This window comes from Gymnogyps californianus, chromosome 2, assembly GCF_018139145.2.
Source record: "Gymnogyps californianus isolate 813 chromosome 2, ASM1813914v2, whole genome shotgun sequence".
Taxonomy (NCBI): domain Eukaryota; kingdom Metazoa; phylum Chordata; class Aves; order Accipitriformes; family Cathartidae; genus Gymnogyps; species Gymnogyps californianus.
Genome location: NC_059472.1, coordinates 85,654,495 through 85,668,311, shown reverse-complemented (window position 1 = coordinate 85,668,311; position 13,817 = coordinate 85,654,495).

Here is a 13,817-nt window from a genome sequence, read left to right as displayed (position 1 = left end):
CAAAAGAAAGAGGAATAAAATTATTAACGGCACAACCACTTAATGTTGGTCAGAAAGAGTATTCATTATTTTGGAGACTGGAAAGATCAGTATTGGATAGATTTTCTCAGTATTCATTGTCTTCCTCTGAGTCTTACTTTGAGGCATGCAAACATTCAGATTGTATACACAGGTTCCTTTAATAACTTGGAAGAGAGAAGAAAGCCCATCTGGTGTTACTCCATCCCAAACTTTTTATAGCTTTGGGAGGATATTTAGTGGCTGCCAGGAGTGTCAAAGATTTTTTTATCCTAATTTCTTTGTTTGAAAAGTAGATTCAATGAAACTATTTTGTTAAAGTCCATATTTTATCAGTCAGTATCTACTTTCTAAAACACGTCAGCTCTCTAGCACTAAGAATCATTCACTCCAAAGACTGAATCATTTCACACACAGTAAACTGTTGCTGACTTCAGAATTTTACAAACTGACATCTAATCCATATTGCTATTATTTTCTTTATTAGTGGATGATAGCTGATATTGAGGCTGAACTGATAAGAATTAATAGGTCTTTAATGCATTTGATCATTCACAGATATTCAAACTGAATTAGTGTCACCGTGCTTCTTAATTTTCTACTGTCATGATATTCAGGTTTTTGAAGAGCAAGTGTAGGTTGGAAACCTGTCCAAATGTAAGAAAGATACGAAGTGTTAATATCCCATGGCAGAAATAAAACTTTTTTTTTTTCCCCTACTTAAATATTGCCACTTAACATTTTATGAAATGTTAAGCCTATGTTGCCCAGGTGGCTTTCTCCCCTGGTATCTTGATTAAATATTTACTTTGTTTAAGAGTCAACAGAAGACAAAAATCTCTGAAAATACATTTTTAAAAATTCTCTAAAGGTTCATATTAAAAAGGAATTTTAAGCAGAACTCTGTAAAATGCACTTTATTTGCATAAAAAAATATTTCATATCGTGTTTCTTGAAAATTTACATGGTTGCACAAGTTTAGGTTTTGAATTATTCATTTACAGATATTTGCTATGTACAAATGTGGAGAAAAGAAATCCCACCAAACAAACAAAAAAGAAAAAACCCAGACCCTGCTTCAGATAGCGTAAATGCCAATTAGAAATTACAAACAAATTACATCAAACATGGTTACATGAGTTCATCTGCAATTTGTTATTAAACAAAATTACATACAAGGTTTTTGGAAGAAATTTGTGTGAGGGAAGTCTACAAAAGAGGAATATTATTGCAACATTACAGTAGTATCTAGATTCATCTACAATAATTTAAGTTCCTTTTTGCTGAATTATTCACAAACAGAGAAGGTGTTTCAAAATTCTAAGGAATTTCAAAGAACGGAAGAAATGAAGTATCCGCATTTATTCAGATGGGGAATACAGGCATAAGTAAGACTTGTCAAAAGATAGGCAAGTTGTCTGTAGGTAAGCCAGAAGAGAAAACTTGTTCTTTCTCTGAAGGATTTGCTCAATAACTACTATCAAAACACTACATTTCTTAGTACTGTGGCAAAATAAAGCACCGGCTCTAATCTGAAGGCGTCATTCAGTAGAGGTTATCGTGTGGCTTCACCTCTTTTCTGAAATGACCAGAAGGCAAGATTTTTCTTTGCATCGACTTTGTATAGTTGTGATAAACACAGAAGTCTGGTAGGAATCACACTGAAATAACCAGGGTTTTTTTTCCACAAGACACAGAAAGATGGTTTGATAGTAAGATATATTTCCAACATTGCACCATTGTCAGTCCTAAACAAAAATTGTTAGTTTCCAAAGAATGTATAAATTGACCTAAAACTCATGAGATTACACATATAACATAATCCTGTTAGCCTTAATCTTTTGTGTTTCTAGCATAAGGTCTTGTTCCATTTTACAACTGTAAGAATTGGTAAACTACTGTTTGACTGACATAATTATTTGACTGTAGGAGCTACATCTTTAAGAATCTAATTCATTACAGATACTAAAACCCCATGATTCAAAGCAGAAGAGGAGATTAAAATATCCATAAGTGGCAAGTGTGCAAATCTAATTCCTACAATTTGTGTGCATTCTATCCTTGTAAAAAATAAAAAAAGTTAAAAACGTCACATATTAGGTACAGTAGCTACCATGTTCTTTTCCCTTATTTTTCTTGTGGTGCATGATACTGTTTTAATATTTTCCATCTTTTCACACAGTTGAATTTTGTAAGACCTTTCATGTATTTCATCTATATGTATTATGTAGGAGTGGATTATATATTTATTATATAGGACTATATTACGTAAATAAAATGAAAAGCAAACTGCAAAATAACTTTCTTCTTTTAGGACATTGGAAATCTGAAATGTAGTAAACAAAAATACTAACCCAATATATGGTGGGCAAAGCTGGGTGCAAGCTGTTTGTATTCACTGTCATTCTGATCGTTGTTCTACCGTAGTCTTTAGGTGTTGCTCTATCACTGTTTTAGCTTGGACCCAGAGTGCACATCTGCAGTGAATCTTCTAATGGTCCCCACTTTACTGGGCTTTTGTTTATACTCTAGGGCAGCCTCTCATGAACCCATGCCTTTTCATGTGAAAGAGACAGAAGATAAATCTTGGAAACATGCCTCGGGTGCTCTATGCACAAGCAGGGATTCCTTCCTTGGGGCAAGATTAGACTCCCTTAAATTAGTATAGTGGGGACCACTAGGTCATCAGCACAGACTGTTTTGCCCATAGCGGAGCAAAAAATTGCTTACTTCTTTTCTTACCTATGTCAGACTTCTCCTATCAATTAAAAAAAAAAAAAAAAACACCAACAAAACCACCAACAAAAAACCAATAAACAACCAAACAAAAACACAGTAAAAGTTAACTCTTAAAGAAACATTCCTAGTCAATGTATATATCCTTGCTCGGGAGTTAAGGTGAATCAAACCAATAAGCAACCTCTAAGAATGATAGTTCTTAGAAGTTCACTTACCTAGAAAAAAATATTATTAATGAAATGCAGTTGCTCTGTGAACAGTTGATAAGGTCTGAAGACTGATAAAATTGCTGAGTTTAAGAAAGAAAAAATGAATGTATTTTTGACAAGTTAATGTGAACTTTTACAATCCAGTTGCATGTTTGAAATATAGTTGCCAACAAGTGACAGTCACTTATTTCTCTTGCTGTTTTGAAGGTCCTACATTTAAAGCATCATTCCTAGTGCAATTTATATTTATTTGGGTCTGGTGTATATATGTACAAAGTGCTGAGGGGAGAATGTCTCTTTTGAAAAAAACCCAGAATCGCACTTTCCAGAACACCAACAAAGACTTGATTAGAGATAACAAAGCTACCCAGAAAAGTATGCAAGATTTTTAACTATACATCTGACGTACTTATAATCAGGTTTCTGCTTCTTTTATTTCTTCCTAGGTAATAACTCATAGATATTTGTTCCATATTCTTGTCTCTTCTTGTACTTGAGGTGATAATACTTTTGAAATTTGTACAGAGTCTCTTGTGAATTGCTTGAGAATTTAAAAATATATACTTTAAAATTGTGTTGCAATTTACAGTTTTTCATTTCTGTGTATTTTTTCAGAAGACAGGGTATCTCCCTCCCACTTCTGCCTTTCAATAAAACATAGGATCAGAAGGATTTCTTGAGGAATACTTAGTACGTATTAAAATGCACAACTAGATTTCCTAGTTCTGGACATGTCTATTTTAATACTCTGGCACCATTTCTTTTATGGACATTGAAAACTAATGCTGTAGATGATTTTCATGAAAGAGTTGCCTTAGTTGTGAAGTAGCTGATATTTCAGAGTCACAGCTGTCTTTCTGTAGATGCAAATTTGAAAAAAATCTAAAAAGAAGAAGAAATAATGGCAGAAAAGTTTGAAGATTACTTTATAATACAATAGAAGCTCAATTACTGTTGTTCTAGTGCACAAACCTTTTTTATGATTTTTTTTTTTTTTTGTAGGGATACAGAAACTGAAATTGTCGTTAGCACGAAGGTGGTTACAGGGTTAATCTTGTGTGCTAAAAGCAACAGTGACCATAAAAAAAGATAGTATTTTTATGTGAGAAAGAGTTAGTTCTAAGAAACATTATGTAGTATGAAGGATGGGATATCTAGATGTTTTTTCTCTTCTATCAGATAGTAAAAGAAAAAAAGAAAACAAGATCAAAAGTGGGGAAACCTCCAGAGTTGCAGTAGGCAAACAAGCACAAAGAGAATTTGGTAAGTGAAACCATCTATACTAAGAATCCATGCCGAGGAGTAGGTTACTACTGAGATTTAATTAGCAACTCAGTACTGGGAGAAGAACCAATTATACAAGCACAGAGAGTTAACTAGGGAGGCTGAATCCTGACCTGCATTTTTTAAAAAGGTTCTTGTTTATGCACAGGAGGTGTTTTTGTTTTTCTTGTTTGTTTTCAAACAGTAGCCAAAATACTGAAAATTATTCCTGGAAAGTTTGGAGGTGAATTTTATTTTGGATTGCCATCTAAATTTTAGAGTGGCTTCTAAATTTATTTTAACATACTTTTCTCTGGAAAATAAGCTAAAAACCTTAAGAAAACATGTTTTTCTCCCCCCTTCCCCCCAGTTTTTCTGTCCATGTCCTGGCTCTTTGATATTTGAAAAATAGTAACACATGCTGATCTCTATGTATAGACCTATGTATAGACCCAAGGAAACCAGAAAACACGAAAGTTCATCCAGTATAAAACCATAAATAAATATTCCTTATTTTTTAACACATATCCTGACCTTCAAATCTTCTAGAAATATGTTTCTTTTCCTTTTGTAATGCTAGGTGATGCTTATTATTAAAACATTTCCTTTTTATTGGATTATAGTATACTACTTGATCAAGGAAAAATAGATTATTGCTTGATTGCTTTGTATTTTGTATTTTGAACGGTAAAGATAATCAAAATTCTTAATTTACAAGCCTTCACTAAATTTCTGAAATGCACATGATTTTCAATACCTACAAAGCTCGTTTGCAGCTTGAATACCTGCTTAAGCTACTACATTAATTTCATCCTCAAATCTCTACATTGATTGTCTGTAGATATGATACTGAATTAAAGATTAGTCATTAGTCATCAAATTCGTTAGTCATAAAGATCAAGTTTATCTCTTAGACCTACTGCTACCATGCAATACAGTTCTCTAAGCTGTTCCCTAAGACAAGCAAGCGCTGAGTATCTGGTGTTTCTAGGACATAGACTGAAGTTCTTGAGCATCTGAGATTTCAGCAGATTTCCATCTGTGAAGTCAACGTCCAACTGAGTTCTGAGTACTAGAGGTTATGTTGTGTTTTATACCCAAATGACCTGGTTTGGTCTCTTTATTATCACCTACTGTTCTTACATTGCTATAACCAGGTACATAGGAAAAGCAAGCTTATTTAAAACATGGCCATACAAAACTAGCAAAAGAAAAAGATTCAGAACTCTTCATATCCATTAAATATTGTTCAGACCCACCTTTTGAATGTGACAATGATCCAATTTTGTATGCAGTTTATGGCAGCAGCCATGTTCAGGGCTCGATGGAGCTGCTGTTTAGATGGGGAAGATTCTGGACTGGGGAAAAGTGAAGACTCATGTGTTTGTTTCCTCACTATGTGCTCTAGAAAATATATGTCTTTTTATGCATTTTGCTGGTGACCTGATGACTCCAGCCCTATTAGTCTACTCACCTCCTCAGAAAAACTGTCCCTGGCTGTAGTTAATAATTTAAACACAGATATAGGTAAAAATCTTGATTAACCAGTAGCATGTCTGCTTCAATCATGTTTTGGTCTGACTTGTTGACTAGAAGCAGAACATTGTTTTTCAATATTAATCTCCAAATACCTTAGATTTTATAGTGCCTCATTGAAGTTGCATTTTTTTCTTGCTCATATTCCCACAGTCTAACTTCTTGGCCAGCCTGTATGTTTCAACCTGTCATCAATGATGTGTATTTACACTGAAATAAACTTACTATCATAATCATACAAGACAGTGACACTAGTGAAACAGACATTTTGAATATCTATATCTAGAGAATTCTGGTTCTGATCAGATCTCTATGAATAATATAATTTGGTTTGCTATCTGAACTATAGAAATCCAGAGTTATTTGGGATTAATATAAGTATTGGTTGTTTTCAAAATGAAACAAGATGCTGTGTTTCATTGTGAAGTTATCTAAAAAAAACCCACCCAATAATTATTTGAAAAAGCAAACTTTTTGAGTTGAAAACCAAAAGATTTTGTTCTGAACATCTGAAACAATAATATTTGATATCATTATAATATATTTACCCCCATTCTACTCAGCCAAAAATATTTGCTGAATTCTACGTGGATTCCCTGTGATTAATTCTTACTTAGTTGTTGTGTCACTTTATGTGCATGTCCGATTCACAGCTGTCTTATTTCTAAATTATGAGAAAACGTTCAAACTTAAAACTATTATATGGCTGGTATCTCCACAGGTTCTACAATTCTATTTGGTTGCAAAGTTCAGGATGTTCTCTAGTGCAGCCCTTAGTTTCCAGGGAGGACAACGTCTGGATGCTTAGCACAGCAGGCAATAAAAATTAGCAGTTTCCTAACAAGCAGATTTTAAATACGCATAGTAATAAATATAATTCCACAAAATATACACTAACAAAGCACTAGCTAATAAATTGCTACTTTGAGATTTATGTGCTTTATTCCCTGGGAACTACTGTCTGTCTGTATTTAGAGCTAAAAATGGCTGTTCATCTTGTAAGGTTTTATAAAAGTCCCTACTGCTTTTCTAAGTAAATTATTTTTCTGTAGCCTGAAGCTACTAACAGTACCTGAAGAATTAATAATGGTGTTGGCACAGGTCAGCTTGTATCCTGCCAATTCTCTCTCACACTAAGCACACGCACTAAGAATACAGTACTTGCAACTCCAGTGGATTTTATTACATTTGCAGATAGTGATGATGGTAGTAATCTTAAGTGACTAGCAAAACAGGAGGGCACTAAAAAAATATAGCTAAAATACATTGATAATCAACAAAAGAAATGCATCCTTAAGTGGAAATTTTCAGGACTCCAGCAAAAAGCCCTTGGAAGAGTTTGGGTTATCAGTGCTTCACTAAGGGAGTTTAATTTCTTCCTGTGAGAATCTGACAAAATTAACTGATTTTACCTACCTGAAATTTTAGATAGAATCTTGAAAAAAAACAAAATAACAAAATCTGATGTTAATTCAGAGATGTTATTTGGCTAGCTTCTGGTTTATCAGTGTATTGAATTGTCATCTTTCTAGCAGATTTGAAAAGTTAAGTGATTGTCATGGTTTAACTGCAGCCAGCAACTAAGCACCACATAGCTGCTTCCCCCTTCCCCTTCCCCCTCCCAGTGGTGTGGGGAGGAGGGAAAAAAAGTAAAACTTGTGGGTTGAGATAAGAACAGTTTAATAACTAAAGTAAAATAAAATACACTACTAACTAAGAATAATAATAATAATATAATAATAATTGTAATGAAAAGGAATATAACAACAAAAAAAGAAATAACACCCAAGAAAAGACAAGTGATGCACAATGCAATTGCTCACCACCCGCTGACTGATGCCCAAGCAGCCATCCATCCCTCCCGGCCAACTCCCCCCTGTTTATATACTGGGCATGATGTTCCATGGTATGGAATATCCCTTTGGCTAGTTCGGGTCAGCTGCCCTGGCTCTGCTCCCTCCCAGCTTCTTGCACACCTGCTTGCTGGCAGAGCATGGGAAACTGAAAAGTCCTTGGCTTAAGATAAGCGCTACTTAGCAACAACTAAAACATCAGCGTGTTATCAACATCATTCTCACACTAAATCCAAAACACAGCACTATACCAGCTACTAAGAAGAAAATTAAATCTATCACAGCCGAAACCAGGACAGTGATAGTCCAGTACACTTAATGGGGGTGGCAAGGTTGTGTTTAGATTTACTTGTCAGGGTTTACAAAGCTGATCTGGAGACTGGATTTAAAAGTTTTAGGAAAATTTGATTAATAGGGCTGAACACTTTTTGATTATTATTGGTTTTGCTTTTCTTTCCTGGTGTGAAACTGTGAGGCCAGGCCAGGGTCCCATTATAGAAGTCACTAAGCAAACATATAATAAAATGATAATCCCTGTTGTGTAGAGAACACAACCCAAATAATAGCCTGACATTTCAACAATGCTAACTTAAAGTATATCAGTGAAATTTTATTCCCATTACATAACAGGTATTTAAGCATTAAGAAATGTGTATGAATATGAATATGAATATAATTTGCATGAGAAATTAACATATTTAAAATTATAATTTTAATAAAGTGGTATAATTTTGAAATGACGGACATTGTGTTATAGTAAGATGTCACAGTTATTAATTTAAGAAGTAAATATTTACAAACATTATTTTTAAGAGAACATAAGACAAACTTCTCTAGAAATATTCACTTACTTTCCATGTGAAAACATGTTGAAAATTCTCCTTTTGGTGAGATCTTATCCAAGCTTGGAACTGTTTTTTGCATTCATGAGGCAAATTACAGTATTGCTAATCATTCTCAAGATCAAATTAAATCTCATACACATACTAACAAAAGTTCACTCACTACCTTCATTTCTGTCCTATCCAAATCGAAATAAAGAATTTTATTTGGCAAAAACTATTCTGGCTTAATTTAGACATGTCATCCTAACCTTAGTGATACTACCAGAATACCTGTAGACAGTATAAGCTTCCAAGAAAGATCAACTGAAATGAACTAGAATTCATGAAAGCAGTGCTTACATATAATGATATATGCTAACAGCAGGTGGTGCTGTACCTTTAAATTAAAGGCAACTGCAGCTCCCCCTCACATGTGCATGGATATAAAAATATGGTTAAATTATTATTGGTACGAAGGCAGATGAAGCTTGAACCGTATTTTTATATTTTTAGATGTGTATGGATTTATATAAATATGTGTGTGTGTGTATAAAAATGATCTATGCTATTTCTCGTTTAAAAGTTCTTGTTAGAGTTGTCCTCTTGTCTTTGTGAGGTTTTACAGTGCTAGCAGTCAGGGGGTTAGTGTGTATTACTTGCTACAGTCAGAATTAGTCTTCTCAAATGTGACACTCCTCTTCTGGAGGAGAAACCTTCTGGTTATTTTTGTTATGCTTTGAAGCCTGAGGTAGATAAGACATATAGAGTGGAACAACTCACATCTGTGACAGGTTTTTCTTTGGTCATCACTCTGTTGTATTTAAGTGCCTTGAATGCATGTATCCTTTTTTTTTTTTTTTTTTTTTTCCCAATGCCAGCTCTACTGAAGGGGCAGCAAAGCACAGAGATGTTATGTAATTTTCCTGGGAAGATTTTGGGCTTCCCTCCTCAAACAAGTTCAACCCATGCTCCAGCTCTACGGTTTAATTATGGGATAGTCCTTCTCAGGCTGCTCCCTGATACAGGTCTCTCTGTAGATGGTGGTGAGAACTCTGTATGTGGAGCTGAAGCTGAATTTTAATGTGTCTGACAGCAGTAGTCTGAGTAAGTAGTAAATTACAACAAATGACCACATTCCTAGAGGGTCTTGTGAAGATATCCCAGTGAACAGAGAATCATATGAAGTATAAAACAATTAATTTAACCTATCTAAAGGAAGGGCTAACAGTCATGCTAATCAAAGGCACAGAATGTTATAAAGCTCTTAAGGTTTCTCCCTCCCTAATAATTTCTATTATGAAGTTTCCTTTCTATATAGGTATAACTCCACTGGCAAAGAAGAGGTTCAAATAGAATATCATATATGGGAAAAAAGTCTACATTCAGTGTTTGAAAAATGTCGTGTGTGAAAAGTCTATTTATGAGACTTAATAGGCGAATTCTGTGACCTACTGGATTAAAACATAGTGAGTAACTAAATCTATGAATTTCCTGGTTGTATATTATTATGAATGATGAGTCAGAGAATGGTATTGTGTTCAAAAATGTATCTGATAATTCAAATCTGCTTTAAGTGATTCTGTGTCAAGCTGATCACTACAAAAATATCACTACCATTGCATTGACTACATCTATGGAGGCTCCTTTTCCATTTCATGAGAAAAAAAGAGGTTATTCTTAGAATCTGATGGTACCTAAAACAATTACCAAAGTAACTCTTTGAATACCTATTTAAATACTAGCCTGCTAAAGCTAAATGAAAACCACAATATTTATTGTGTTCAGTTTACAGTCAAATGGACATAAGGAAGGATGTTATTGACAACATAATTATCACTGGGAGCTGGATGTGTGATACACTTATTCTGGAAATTTAGAGAGCTTTCAGTTTTATTGATAGAGAAACAAAGAATGACGAATTCTTTCAATAAAAAGAAGCAGTTGTTACATATTGGGCTTAAATTGTATAATGCATGATTATTGTTTTGCAGTTCGAACAAAATAAATGAGTGTTAATAAAAGACTGATCAAACCAATTTTTAACATAGATGAAGAAAAAAAAGAGAATTCTTAACATTTCTGTAGCTTTCTAATATATGTTAGTTATAAAAACTATTTTGGTTTTATAACTGTTTTCAAGACTGCTGCTAATGATTATTTTTTTTTCTTTAGGTAGGGTTGAAAATTAGGAGAAACCAAAATAAAGACAACTTTTTTTTTGCCTTGCTGCACATAGCTGAGATTTAATTTGACGTTGTTATATGAGTAGATTAAGACCCTGGTGTTTATCAGCCTGTGCCTATATGGAAGGTACTAACAGATAAGGATGGGTTAGAATCTCATAAAGGATTTCATTCCTTTTACAAGGCTTCTTTTAAGCATACATAGATTCACATGTATTTAAATTGTCACTTAATCTTTGGATAAAAAATAGTTTCTTTTTTTTTACAGTGGATATCACCTGAATATGCATTATGTTAGTTCCAAAGTGAGTGTTACTATAGAAATATGTATACTAGAAGGAAACATCCTGGGTTTGCTGGTGCTAAATTCATAATTCTGCAAAAGACTAATTTAAAAAAAACAAATGTAATATGCAAGCTTTATTTTGCCTCCTTTTAGTAATGTTCTTTTCATCATATACTAGACTTTGTTTAAAGTTAAACATTTACCTAACAACTGCCTCTTTGGTGCTGATGTTTTATTAATCATCTTACAGATGATCAATAAAATATTATTCTATTAAAATTTCAGAAAATGTTTAGAATGATGTCATGCTTGCAATAAATGTCACTGAAGTTCACTGCAGTTCTTTTGGAACACAGTTGATACAATCATTAACAGGGAAACCCAGAAACAGCTTGTACAGCTTTAAAAGTACGCCTGTCTAGACAGCAGATGAATGGAGAAGAAATTCTTGCTGCATTGGCCTTGAGCAAACTCTACACAAAACTGCAAGTACTTATATAAGCCAAGACTGCAGTGACCAGACAGGAAAGCTTAAAATCCTCGTTCTAGATTATATTTTATGTAATCATGATGTGTTTACATATTATAAATGAACACACATTTTATGTGTTGGGTACTCTGCAATAATCTAATTTATGGCTCATGGAACCCCAATAATAGAAATATATACGTAGAAAGAAATATCCTTACAGAAGGAATAACAATAGTATTCTTCCATCTCTCATTGCGTGCCTTTCCTGGCAGAAAAAATAAGCTTCAGGATAGAGCCGTAAATCTGAGATCCAGTACACTCAGCAACATTTGTGGTTGTGCTGCAGGCTGACAGGAACTGTGACGTGGCTCCTCCCCAATGTACTCCTTGTACTTGCTTCCCCAGTGTAGACCAAAAGTCTCAGTTCCTTTACAGGGAGGTGTTCCTCTCCCTCCAGGGAAGTTCAGTCATCCTAAAGAGACTTTGAAACACGATGAGCAAAAAGACAGGCAAACCCCTAACACTCGGCTCTGTCCAGCAGTCACCAAGAAACATAGCAGAGTTGGCTGATGGCTTTCTCTTTCTCAGGGCAAGGGAGATCTTGCTCAAATATTCCCTCCCTTTCCCCTTCACTAATGTGGTGGGAAATATTTACTCTGTTAGATGTTCACACCTGCAGTTGAAATATGGCATGAACTGAACTAAGGGCGTATATCTGCGCACTTAATTCATATATAGTATAGCTGAATCCATAGTAAAAGAGTTCAGATAAATCATGTTACTTCACGTTTGTTGCAAGCTAAGAACATACAGTGTATATGAAAGGTAGCTCAGCTGATGCTTGGTAAGCCACAGTAACTTGATTCATTATCAGTTCCCTGCGAAGCTAGGCCACAAATCATATAAAGTTGCATAGGTTAAAATCTCAAGAGGTTTTAATAGATTCCTGGTATAAGGTACTCAATATATGACTGTCAATATATTGACATTTGCGAGTTTTAGTTGAACTCTGTTTAAAACAGCTTCAAAAGAGAAATTCTGCTTAAGAGTTATGAATGATAAAAGGGTACAGCAGATATTGGGAGCATCAGAGTATGGGGACAAACCTCAGGAATCAAGCAAGGAAGATGTAAGCAACATAGTCTATAAGTGTTGGCATGGACTTGACAGAGACCTCCGGGGAAAGGAGTGAAAGATAGCAGTTTGAACAGCTGTTTCCACAGTGTGCCAACATAACCTCAATGGGAAGTAAAAACTGGACAGAGCGGATTGCGTGCAGCCAGTGCTGAACCTGGAAAGGTTCCCTTAAGTCAGCACACACAGAGACTCTGGTGCCATGCCAAGCAGTATTGCATATGAGCTATGAGGATAAGCAAGTGAGGATAAGCAAGTAAGAATAATCATAAGGAGCTCAGAGCAGCAGCAATATCACCGAGCCGTCTCTGCCACTCAGCTCTAACTGTCTGGAGGATCAAAGATTGAATAGCGACATGCATTAACTGAAGGAAGCTTAATACAAAGCATGCATGTATTCAACCCCACTAAGGCAGCTTCTCAACCTGAAGACAATGGCAGGAAAAAGGCATTTTAAAGCATAACATACTGCATGTTTTACTGGTGCCTGTACTCACGTTCATTGTCCATTTGCATAGTTAATATCAGAAGACCAATACACAGAAACTGTTCGTGACCTGAAAAATCAAATAAGGGACAGCACACTGGGATGAGCTAGGTGGAGCTGCTACTTTCCAGATTTTGTCTGAGGGCTAAATGACTGGTTTCTCCATTCATCCCAGCAATGACTTAAGCCACTGACTGCCAACACTTTCTTTAATCCCTTCTCAATTGAAAACTACTAACCTTCCCACATTCCCATGTCAGATGCTGTATTTCTTTACACTCAATCTGCTCTGCCTCTAGGAACTTTTCCACATCTCACTGACTGGAAATTGGAACAGTAAGCAAAACTTGGTCAGTGAGCAACCGTATCCTAAAGTTTCCATTTGTTTTTTGTACATTTGTGAAATTCATTAAGTCATTCAGAACAGCTACCCGAAAGTTACTTTAGGGAGTCGTATTGGCAAAAGCAAAAGCAAGCCATATGCATGATAGCTATCTTTATTACTAAAATAAATAAAAGTTCAGACAAATTAATGGTTACAGCCCTGACATGATAGGCACAAAATGAGGAAGTATTAAGATATAACTTTAGGGAACAGTTAAAAAAAAATCATTGTTCTTTTTTCCTTTCCAAATCAGAAAATGTTCATGTTTATTACTTCTCTGTATATAATATATGGGACCTGGCAGTAAATTCAGGATAATACACTTGGTTAATTTACCATGTTAATTTGAATCCATATCAAAATATCACTAAATATCTTTTTATTTACCTTAACAAATATAATTTCCTTTTTCTAAGGAAGTAAATCTA